The 12,296-nt window shown below is 27.5% G+C and overlaps 1 protein-coding gene across 4 annotated transcripts in view; it reads left to right on the top strand.

Annotated features, from left to right (window-relative positions):
- LOC101892531 (rab11 family-interacting protein 3) overlaps positions 1–12,296 on the top strand; it is a 192,724-nt gene that overhangs the window by 120,745 nt on the left and 59,683 nt on the right. The window contains exon 1 of one of the 4 annotated variants that reach the window (XM_059129488.1): positions 6,678–7,180. The exons of the other annotated variants lie outside the window; for them this stretch is intronic. The gene's annotated coding sequence lies outside the window, so the exon portion shown is untranslated. Of the gene's footprint in view, positions 1–6,677; positions 7,181–12,296 lie in introns of those variants that run through there. 4 annotated transcript variants of the gene reach the window in all.

The raw sequence follows: 12,296 nt of genomic DNA on the forward strand, positions 1-12,296 counted from the left end.
TTTATATAGGCTACTAAAAGCAGACAATATCAGCTAAAAATAAAAATTAAATCGAAAAATTTGGATATACGGAAAACGAAACGAAAGAACAAAAAAAAAAAAAAACTTCAGGAAGAATTAAAAAAAAAATCCCAGTTTTTAAGTTCTCTTTTAATACCCGCCATAGTTCCCCGAATTTTAAGAGAATCTCAGTTTTCAATGCGAAATGGAAGGAGATGTCTTTAGATAAAATTCAAATTTATATTAAGAAATTTGGATATATTTAGAAATTAAAAGTCGTACATATTTCATTATAAGCAAAAATTGAAAAAAAAAAACTCAAAATTATTTTATGAGATTGATAGTCATTTATTTGTAATTTTTAAACACTAAGGAATTTTCGATTTTTGAATTCGTTTTTCAAGATTACTACTCATTTCCGAGAAAATTAAATTTTTAACGTTGAACATCTCAGCGTATGAGTATTATTAATTCGGGGATAACTCTATAATTTCCTCTGTAACTCCTATAATTCTTAAGTGATTATTGAATTTTAAAAGATAAGTGAAAGCAGACACTTTCAGCCAAAAATGAAAATTATTTTAAGTAATTTGATAAAATGGGGGATAGTAAAAATCGGCAAGAAATACAAGGTAGACTATTGAAAATCTCCGAATTATAAAAAAACTCTTAATTATTGCCATAGCTCTCACAAATTTTATAATTATTAATTGATATTTAATTGATATTTCATTTGTAACTTTTAAACTCCATTAGAATATTTTATCTTAATTTTTTTTTTTTTTGCTAAAATTAGCTTTAGTTTCTGAGAAATATGATTTTTAAACTTTGGACACCTCAGCGTATGAGTGTTAATAATTCTGGGATAACTCTATTACATTCCCTGTATCTCCTACAATTCTAAAGCGATTTTTGAGTTGTGAAAGACGGATGAAAGCAGACACAATTAGCTAAAAATAAAAATTATTTTAGGAATTTTGAAAAGTTTTGAGGACCAAAAATCGGCTAGAAATACAAGGTATACAATTGAAAATTTTCGAAACTCTTATATTTTTGCCGTAGCTCCCACAAATCATGAGTGATTTCTTATAAATCTTAAGCGATTTTAAAATTCTGAAAGACAAGTAAATGCCGGCACTATTAGCTACGAATGCAAATTATTTATGGAATTTTGAAAAATCTTCGTAATCCAAAAAATTGATAGAAATACAAAGTTGACAATTAAAATTTCTGAAATTTTTGAAAACTTTATTTTTTTCCGTAGCTTATACAAATCCTTATCGATTTAATTTCTTTTCATAGAAAATGCGAGAAGAGACTTCCAGCAATAATTAAAAAAAAGAATGTCTCGCGCACAGTGTCATTTAGCCCAATTTAAATTGATTTACAATTTTTAATATTTTTTTACCAAAAACTTTCCTGTTTTGCAAAGTTTTTAAACCAGGAATTTTTGTAATTTTTATATCAAAATTGTCCTCCAATTCTGAGAAAATTGTATTTCAAATTTTGGAGTACCTGGCGTATGAGTGTTATTAATAACTAGGTTAATCCTGTATTTTACCCATAGCTTCTAAAATTGTTGAGCAATTTTTATTTTTATAGTCGCAAATGAGAGTAGACATTTACAGCTAAAAATGAATATTAGTCGAGGAAAATCAGAAATTATCCATGACCAAAAATCGCAAGAGAAATACAAAGATAAGAATTTAGAAGTTTTTATATCTTATATTCGACCCTTGATATAATTTTGAATTTGCTTTTCTCTTACAGTTTCAAAGCGATTTTAAATTTTAGCGGCTTGAATGAAAGCTGACCATTTTAATTTAAATCTAAAATTAATTTGGAAAGTTTAGAAAGTGTCAAGGATCTTAAATTATAAAAATGAAAAGATTTGCACAAATTTAAAAATTCGTAAATTGTTCTTGAAATAATTTTGATATTTTTACTTGAGGGTAAAGTTTGTTTCAACACTTTTTTTCGAAATTGAAGCCTTTCAATAATATTTTTAATAAAAAGACTATAGTAGGACCTTATTAGGACAAATTTCTTTAAGAATGGAACCATTCTAAACCCCTTTCACGGAAATAACGGCACTTTAAACTTAGTTGCTGAAAAAGTCTGCTGAAACCCATTGTCTTTGAAATAAGGGGAGTTTTGAATTGTTTGATTTCCCTTTAAAGCGTCTAGAACCTGAGATTTAAAAGTTTAAAAAATACTCTGCTTTGAAGAGTAAAAAAAACTTACCTTCTTTACAAAATTTCCTAGAAAATTACTAAATGATAAATGATTCTCTAATTGCTTGATCGGAAAGATATATCACATATCTCTTGGTTCGACATTGTTAAAAATCCAATACCAAACGAAAATTGCAAATTTATGCAAATTCGTCCATAAACTATGGAGAAAATGAATTTTTAAATGTTGGACACCCTGCCGTATGATTGTTGTTATTACAGGGGTTAATCGTGTATTTTTCCCATAGTTCCTAAAATTCTACAGGGATATTTAATTTTGTTGTCGCAAATGAAAGCAGACACCTCTAGCAAAAATCCAAATCTATTTAGGAAAATTGGAAAATGTTTAAGGACCAAACAGAGAACAAGAGATACGAAAAATACAATTTTAAAATTTTTAAAAATTCAAATATATGTCACATTTTCTATTTGTTATACTTTTTAACTAACATTCGATTATCTAATGCCCTGCTAATTTTAATTTCCTCTTTTTTTCTATTTTAGGTAAACTTCTTATCGCCCAACTGTTATCAATTTAAACAAAATGTTTATTGCAAACTTAAGTTTTATCGTAAGCGTAAGTACAAACCTTGTATTTTTTGCATAACATTCGTTTACCAATTAAACCATTAACTATTGGCCAATTGTTTTTTATTATTGTTATTTATTTCTTTTGGTAAAAAATTTGTTCATTTGTTCTTAGGGCATGCGGTCGCCAGAAGGTAGAAAATGAAATCGCTGAAACCGACAAAAAAAGTTAAGAAATCAGCCAAACAGACGTCATTGCTTCTTAGTTTTTCTTGCCAGTTGTCTGGGGGCTGCATTTCGTTGATTTTATGGTCATTTCATGTTTCGCATATGCTGTTGTTAACATGGCTAACATGCGAGTCTGTGTTACCATGACAATACATACAATAATAACAATATTTTTTTATTTTCTGGTTAGAAAAAAACAGCCACTTTTTTATGGCCACACTGCCTTGAGAAGGTTTCCACCTTTGCTTTTTTGCTTGTCCAGACCAGACCGGGCCATATTATTATCTATTTCAATATTTTTTTTCTTCTCTCCACTCTCTTCCCATTCTTGTGGCCAAAATAGGAAAAAAATATGAAATTCAAAACTAGTTGTGTTTAACACTTGGTTAACAACATTGTTCATTTGGCTATCATGGCTCAAAGTGGTAATACAAACATTGGCTTCAATTCCGTTGGCTTGGAGTTGACAAAGTTGTTCAGTTCAGTTGTTTACGCCACCTGGAATTCCAAAAAATAACACGATGTTGTCGTGGCTGGTTGTATTTGGAAAATCAGATTTTTCCAGCCATACAATTTTCTTGTCGTGTCTTTATTATTAGTTTTTGTTGTTGTCTTGTTTTTTCGAAGATGATAAAATTACCAACTTGTTACAAAGTAAAATAAGACAAAAAAAAATAATCTTTCAACAAGGTAAACAGCTTTTTGAATGGCTTGCTGGGGTATTGTACACAAGGAAGGTAGCATAGTTTCTACAAAGAAAATGTAACAAAATGGATGGTAGTTGTATTTTTCTATGTTTTTCTTTCTTACTGCTACGAAATTTTCTTTCTTCTATTTTTCTAAGGTAGAAGGGAATATTTTGCGTCATATTTGAAAGAAAAAAATTAAGGTTTTTGCTTTCAACGTTTAAATAATCAAATATCTTTCTTTGAGACCACCTGGGCGTATGACTATTATTAATAGCTGACTATTTTCAGTAATTTAGGCATCATTTCCATATCTGTAGGAGAATTGCGCTCGTTTTAATTTTCATTGAGAGAAAACACTCGTAGTTAAAAACCAAAATTATTAAAAATTGGGTACTGCAAAATTCAAATGGTAGAAATTTCTTTGAAAATAAAAAATTTTTTTTTTTCAAATTATTTTTTTTGAATTTGTTTTTTTTTTTTGCAAAAACATTTTCTTTACAACAATTTTTGTTTCTGAATTTTTTTAACTGAATATTCTACGTCATATTTGTGAGAAAAAATTGAATTTTTTGCCTTATATAAAAATATAAAAATTTCTTTCATCAGACCCCTTGGGCGTATGACTATTACTAATATCTTACTATTTTCGGTAATTTAGCCATAATTTCCAAAGTTGTGGGCGAATCATGCTCGTTTAGATTTTTGTTGAGAGAACACATTCGTAGTTAAAAACCAAAATTATTAAAAATTGGGTACTGTAAAATTTTAGTGCCGAAAACTTCTTTGAAAATGGGAAAAATAAATGTTTCTTTTTAAATTATTTTTTGCATTAATATTTTTTACAACAATTTTTGTTTTTGAAATTTTTTATAAAAAAGAGAATATTCTACTTCATATTCGAAAAAAATGGGTTTTTTGGCTTCTATATAGAAATATTAAAATTTCTTTCATCAGACCCATTGGTCGTATAACTATTACATTATAGTCAGATATTAGACTATTTTCGGTAATTTAGCCATAATTTCCATATTTGTAGAGGAATCATGCTCGGTTTGATTTTAGTTGAGAGAAAACATTTCTACTTAAAAATTATAATTATTAGAAGTTGGGCAATACAAAATTATTGTGCTGGAAATTTCTTTAGAAATGGGAAAATAAGTGGAAATTTGTGTTTAAGTATTTTTGGCAACAATATTTTCTTTACAACAATTTGTGCTCCTTATATTTTTTTACAAGGAAGCAAGGAATATTCCATTTCATATTCGAAAGGAAAAGCTAAAGTTTTTCGCTTCTAATGCCAAAATAATCAAGTTTACTTCCGTGAGACCACCTGGGCGTATGACTATTATAAATAACTGACTATTTTCAGTATTTTGGGCATAACTTCCATATTTATTGGCGAATTATGGTCATTTTAGTTTAAATTGAAAGAAAACATTCCTAGTCAAAAACCAAAATTATCAAAAAAATGGATTCTGCCAAATTAAAGTGGTGGAAATTTCTTTAAGAATGGGAAAAATATTTTCCAAAAAAATTTTCGCTAACATTTGTTGTTTCCAAGTTTTTTACTTTTCAATTATGCACTGATTTTAGCTTTTTATGAGAAGTTCGATTCATTTTTAAAACGATTCTCGATTTAAATAGCTATTATTCTACTGCAAACATAGAATTTTTGGCAAATCTTTGTGGAACACTTTGACGTATGATTACCATTAATTATTGACGCTCTTCGGAATTTTACACATAACTTCCGTAATTCTCAATATATTTTTCTCATTTGTGTTTCTTCTTTTTGTATCATATCCCAAGGACTTTTTATGGAGACAATGCAGAATATGTTTCTTAAGACCCATTGCATCCAAATTCCCTTTCGAAAGAAATCCAAAAAGACAAGAAGAAACTTGTTTCCCTTCATGTTTCTCTCTCAGAATCTGATCAGAAAGGATTTTTTATACTGCCTACCAAGGATGTGGGTGTGTTTCTTAAGACCTCATATACCCATATTTATTCCTACGAAAGTCTATTTATTTTTGCAATTTTACTTCAATGAAGCCCATTTCTCCCTCAGCCCCTTCACTCTCTTCCCTACTCTCACGGTAGCCGATCACCAAGAAATTAAATTGTTTATCTATTTACTTTGAATATCTAGTTAAATAAACAATTAAATATTTACCGTACAACTAATTAACACCAAAAACAAAAAAAAAAAAAAAAAAAAAAACAATTTTTTGCCATATTTACAAAGCCAGCAATTGACAGAGACGTCGACAGAGCAAATACCTACAACGATGGCAAAAAATAAGCCGGTTTTTCTTTGGCCAAATAATAAAAAACTGAGTCTTATTTCATTCACAAGACGAATATTGCTCTCTCTCCCAGTGGGGCTTTGTTGTTGTTAGATGGCTGCCTTTTTTCTAATAAAAATAAACAAAATGCAAGGCAATATAATGTAATGCACTCGCTGTTTTAATATGGGCTCTCTCTCTCTTGCTCTCGAATTTTCTTCTTTGATATAAATTGCTGGGTGTTTATTCTCCCCCCTTCAGCCATTCAAAATAAGAAACAGTACTCTACTCAGCATACTTTACCCCATACTTGCAATGGTATTGCTATGCATTGCACGGTGTGTGCAACAACACCATCAACAAAGTACTCTTTATATTACCCCACCACAGTTATATGCAATACTCACTCTCATGTTTTTTCTTCTTCGTACATTCGGCTGCTCTGTGATGTTGGTGCGGTACTTGTTTTTCTTTTTTTTTTTGTACATTTCTCGTTACTCGTGCCGATGTTGCCGACTTCGTGTTTGTGTGTTTGGTGCCGAGATAGGGTTTATTATTGTTATTATTATTATTGCCACAATGCTGGTGGTGGGGCTGCTGCTGCCGTCGCCACCGCTGTTCTTGGTGTTATGGTGCTGCCTGCGTCGTTGCCTTGACGACGACGGCGTCGTCAATGAATGGTTGGTTCGTTAAATGGCTGATATGGCTGATTTAGATGCTTTTTAACGTTTGACGAGTTAACAACAATACGACGCGAAGTTTTTGTCTCCGGTTACCGGTCTCTTGGCTACCGAAGTGCAATAGAAGTGTAGCAACAACAATAACAATTGCACCACATACAACCATAAAAGCAAATCAAATGAAATAAAATAATAGACCCCGTTTTTTTGGATGCCCCGTCGCTTACGGTTGTGTTTTTCCCCTGTGTTTATATTTTGTGTTTCGTTTCCATTTTGTTTCGTTTGCCTAAAATGAAGTGTTCCTTAGTAAATAATGACAAGTATTTTTGGGGACAATTCCATATGTTGTCATTTCTCTTAGATGGAAATATGTTGGACACTTGATCTTGCAAACATTTCACATCTGTTTGGATTATTATTATTTTTTTGTGGGGAAAACGGCAACGGTTTCTCGTACAAACAAAAGAAAGTCGTCGCCGCTCGTCACCGTCGTTGTTGTCGTCGTCGTCGTCGCCTGGTGAAAAGTGAATGGGGTGGTATGTCAACAAAAATTATGACCATTATTATTGTGATGATAATGATGTTGCAAATGGGCAAAAGAATAAATTAATGAATGTATGATAAATTGTCATATGTGTGGATGGTGTGTTGATGATGGTTTCTTTCAAATGGTGTTTTTTTTTAAAGTGATTTATTGAATTTAATGGCAGTAAAAGAAGAAAATGAAAGTTTAGAAAATATGCGCAAAAAAATAATAATGGACATTTGCAACATTTTCTATACATTTCTTGAAGAAGAAACCTCAAATAATATGGAACAAAAAATTGAAAAAGTAAATAAATAAAGTAAATAAATAACAAAAAAAGAAAATAAATAAAAATAAGTTGGTAAAAAATAAATAAATAAAAAATCCCGAAACTTCAAAGAATTTTTGAAAGAAATCCAAAGAATTTCAAATGAAAATTCAAATGAATACAATTTCAACTTTTCTTGATAAGAAGTGAAGAAAAATAAACAAAAGTAAGCTATCTAAAATTACCATTTGATTTCAGCGATATCGTGACGCTGGCTTTTGCCTAAGAACTTTGCTGTAGTGTGGAATTAATAAATTACTCACACATCGACTGGAAATTGAAATTAGATACACGATATGATAAATAACACAGGGTAACAAGACATTTTGTGTACCCAGATAAACTCGATTTTTTTAATAAAAATATTAAAAATGCCGGATTTAAATAAATAACAACTGTTGTAAATTTGGAAATTAAAATAAAAAAATATATAAAATTTTATAATGAAATTTTATCGCAAAAATTTTAAATGTTTTGAAAAAAAAACTTATTCGCTTTTTAAAAGTGTACATATTTTTAAAAATTTAACAAAATATTTTTTAAAAATATGGATTAATATATTTTAATATAATTTTTTTGTTTTTGAAAAAAAAAAAAAAAAAAAAAAAACACATGAACTATTTAAAAGTCTACATATTTCTAAATATTAAGAAGAATATTTTTTAAAAATCTGGATTTATTTTTTTTTGTTGATTTTTTTCATTATAATTTTATTACACGTATTAAACATTTGTGGATTTTGTTTAAAGTATCAAAAATACTTGAAACTGAAAATTTTTATAAAAAAAATCCAAATTTTAGAAAAGTGCAAAATTTTTTAATTAATTCAGTTTTCCTTAAATCCGGATGATTTTTAATTTTTTGCAGTTTTTTAAATTATTTTTTTAATCTTTATTATTGTTTTCGACTTCTTTCAAAAGGAGGAATAAAAAAATTTTAAGAATTCCGAATTATTAATTTTTTTGTAATTCTTAAGATTTTAAAAAAATAAAAAGTTTTTTATATTTTCTTGTAATTTTTTTTTTAAATAAATTCTTGATTTTATAATTTTTATTTATTTATTTTCTTGAATTTTAACAAGATTTAAAAAGAAGTTTTTGTTTTAAAATCTTTGTTAGTTTTTTTTTTGTGATTTTTTTAATCTAAAAAATGAATTAGCCGATTTTTTCAAAACAATTTTAATATTTTTTTTTCAAAATTAGTAAATATTTTTGGATTTTTTGAAAATATCTAAAATATTTAAAATTGAAAATTTTTATAAAAAGAAGCTTCTCATTATTTTTAAACAGAAATCGCAAAAAATTAAAAGTCATCCAGATTTAAAGAAAACCTATTCCAAAAAATCTTTCTAATTTAATAGGTTTTCTTTAAATCTGGATGAATTTTAATTTTTTGTGAGATTTTTTACATTTCTTTCATATTTTCTATTGTTTTTTGGAAATTTAATTTTTTTAGTTTTTTTCACAACAAGGACGAATATTATCAGCACAAATTCTAAAAGTTGTAAATAATTTTAATTTTTTTTTTTTAATTTTGGTCCATAATTTGTAAAAATTACGACATTTTATATTTTTTGACATTTTTTTAATTTTTGATATTTTTATGGATTTTTTTAATAAATTCTTGATTTTATTTTATTTTTTTGATATCTAAAAAATGCATTTTTATAAATTTAAAAATTTTGAATTTATAATTTTTTTTTATGTTCCTTAATTAATTTTTGCTCATTTTTTCCATTTAAATACATTCAAAAACGTTTTTCTCCTGAACTCTTTTTAAAGGACAAAAGAGATCTGAAAAAGAGAATACTGAGCATGTTGAACGGATGGACACCGTTATGGGAGCAAAACCCGTGTTACTGTCACATTCACTGAAATTTAAATGATTAAGCCGTTAAGTGAATGATCTCTGTCGCTCTCTCTTTCCCTTAAAATTGGAGGAGTATATGTAAAACATAAATATGCCTGCACTGTCAAGGCAACAAAGGAAAAATGCTTGCGAGTGTATGAATGTTGTTTCAATGATCTTTTAATTGGGGTCACATTTTAAAGGGAAAAGAGGTCACAAACAAATCAAGTTGAACTGCATGTTCTTGTTAATAATGAAATAAAGAGTTTTTTTTTTTTATAATGGACTCTGAAAGGGCAGAGCATTACAGAAAACAAATCTATGCATTATTAAGATATTAAGGGTGGAGAGTGGGAGTAATGATGGGATCTAATCAAATTCATTGCTGAGATGGACTGCACTCCCATTTGGCCTTTTGTGAAGAATCGAACTAAATTGCGTGTATTTTTCAATCGTTCTGGTGCTGTTTATGGCTTGAAATGTTAAAAATAAAAACTATAAAAAAAAACATTTGCTGAAAATGGAACATATGGTACAATTTCAAATGAAGAACATTGTTTTGGAAAATAAAAAGGAGAGCAGTCGAAAATAAAATAAATAAACACAACGTGATCTAGGGGCCATTTAATGGCGGCGGAACATTATTGTACATTCAATGATGTTTGGAAAACAACTGTTGTTTTCTGTTTTATTTTTTACAATTAATTTTTTATGTGGATAGTGAACTTACATGGCCATCAATGGCTAAATTTTGAATGGCATTTTTTTAAGGAAGGGAAATACACATGTTAAAATTTCTTGCGCTGTGAGGCAACTTGGAAAAGAATGTTAATAAGGGGCATGATGTAATTTAAATGGAATATGTATTTTTTAAAGTTGATGAACATGTAAAAAATTTAATGGAAATTTTTTGAAAATGAAATAAATGGAAAATATCATAAAAATTTTTAAAGGAAAATTATATACATTATTTTAATTATAAATTTTTTTATTAATAATTATAATTTTTATTTATTTATTTTTATATTTATTATTTTTTTATTTATTTTATTTATTTATTTTTTTTTTTTTTTTGAGATAAATTGTCGCAATATTTTGAAATTTTTGAAATTTTTATATTTCTTTATTTTGATAAATATCTGGGAAAATTTCTCTCTTTTTTTATTGAATCGATATTTTTTTTTTTTTTTTTTTTCGAAAATAGAAATTACAACTCTTTAAAAAAAATATTGATTCAATGAAAAAGAGAGAAATTTTTCCAGAAATTTACCAAATAAAGAAATATAAAAATTAAAAAATTTAAAAATAAAATAAAATAAAAAAATAAGTAAATAAAAATAAATAAATAAAAGTACATAAGTAAATAAGCATAATAATAATAAATAAATATAATATGTTTATTACAACAACATAAATATTCCCTCAAATAAAATATTTATTTTCCCAGGAAATTCCATAAATTTTCAAATGAGCAACTTTTTCCTACGAAAAAAAGTCTTCAATTTGTATTTCATTTCACCTTAAAACAAAATTTGTCATAAGTTTTTTTTTATAACCTGTTTTTTTGTTATTGTTTTTTTTTCTTGCCAAGTATTATTCACATTCTAATTTTTAATTGTTTTCTCTAATATTGCTTTATTAACTACGTAGTAGCCATGCCTATTATAATAAGAAAATATTTTATAATTGCCAATTAATTCCTTATCAATCTATGGCTTCACTTCACATTTTCTACGTTTGATAGATTAATAATGTCGAGATATTGCACGTCTATGTTGGAATAGATAGATAAAACATGGAATAGGTGAATGAGGGAAATAAGCATTTCATGATGAAAATGTCGTGAATTAATTCATGGCATGAAAAAATAACAAAAAAAAAAAACAACAATAAAATTAGTTGAAGTTTGAAAATATTATTCTGACTGAAGGGAAGGTGATTGTCACGGAAATTTTCAAAAATACATCTACTTCAATTGGGTTGGCCTTTTTAATTTATTTATTTTATTTTTTATTTATTTACATTCAATTAACACAATTACCTAGTCCATAGGGCCATGGACGGTCCCAAAATCTTTTATATATGACTACCCTAATTTTTTTTTTAAATTAAAATTATTATTTTTTGAAAAATATTACCAAAAAAAATCCAATTTTTATTTGAAAATATTTAAAGGCAGTTTTATGGCCTTTAATTTTAATTTTTATTTTTTGATTTGATTTGATTGGTTCAAAGAAAAAAACACTTAATGTCCAATTGTACCATATGTTCCATTTTTGGGTAAACATTTGATTTTATAGTTCTATTTTTTCATTTCAAAACATTTACAGCAAAAAAAAATCGATTAAAAAACGCAATTCAGTTCTTTTTCAATTTCGATTGTCAAAAGGCCTCCATTCTAATGGGAGTGGTGGCCATCAGCATTGTTCTTGTTTACATTGTTGCTTCATTACTCTTTTGCCCCTTCTCCCTCTTGAACATAAATAGTGCAGAGATTTGTTTTGTAAATCTCTACCACTTCAATCAGATCCATTAAAAAGTACTTCATTACATTATAAGAAACAACAACAATTCAATTCCATTTACAGTTGACCCTTTTCTCTTCGAGAAATTGACTCCAATTAGATTCTCATTGAATGAACTCTCACACTCCCACAATATCCCCCCAACTACAACTTATTCTCTTTGCAATGACTCCCTTAGTCAGATTAACATTCAATACAAACACATAAATACTACCATATTCCTCTGTAGAAGAGAACGACGGAAATGGAGGTCAATTTTGTTATTTTAATTGATTAAAAAATACATATTTAAAAGATAAAAAAATAGATATTTAAAAAGAAAATATTTGAAAAAATATTAAAAAAATATATATATTAAATTAGGAGGAGGCCAACATGACCTAAGTCTGATATAAATGCCAGATTCGGACTGAATCCGACTACTC

Source organism: Musca domestica, unplaced genomic scaffold (assembly GCF_030504385.1).
Source record: "Musca domestica strain aabys unplaced genomic scaffold, Musca_domestica.polishedcontigs.V.1.1 61, whole genome shotgun sequence".
In the NCBI taxonomy this organism is placed as follows: Eukaryota; Metazoa; Arthropoda; class Insecta; order Diptera; family Muscidae; genus Musca; species Musca domestica.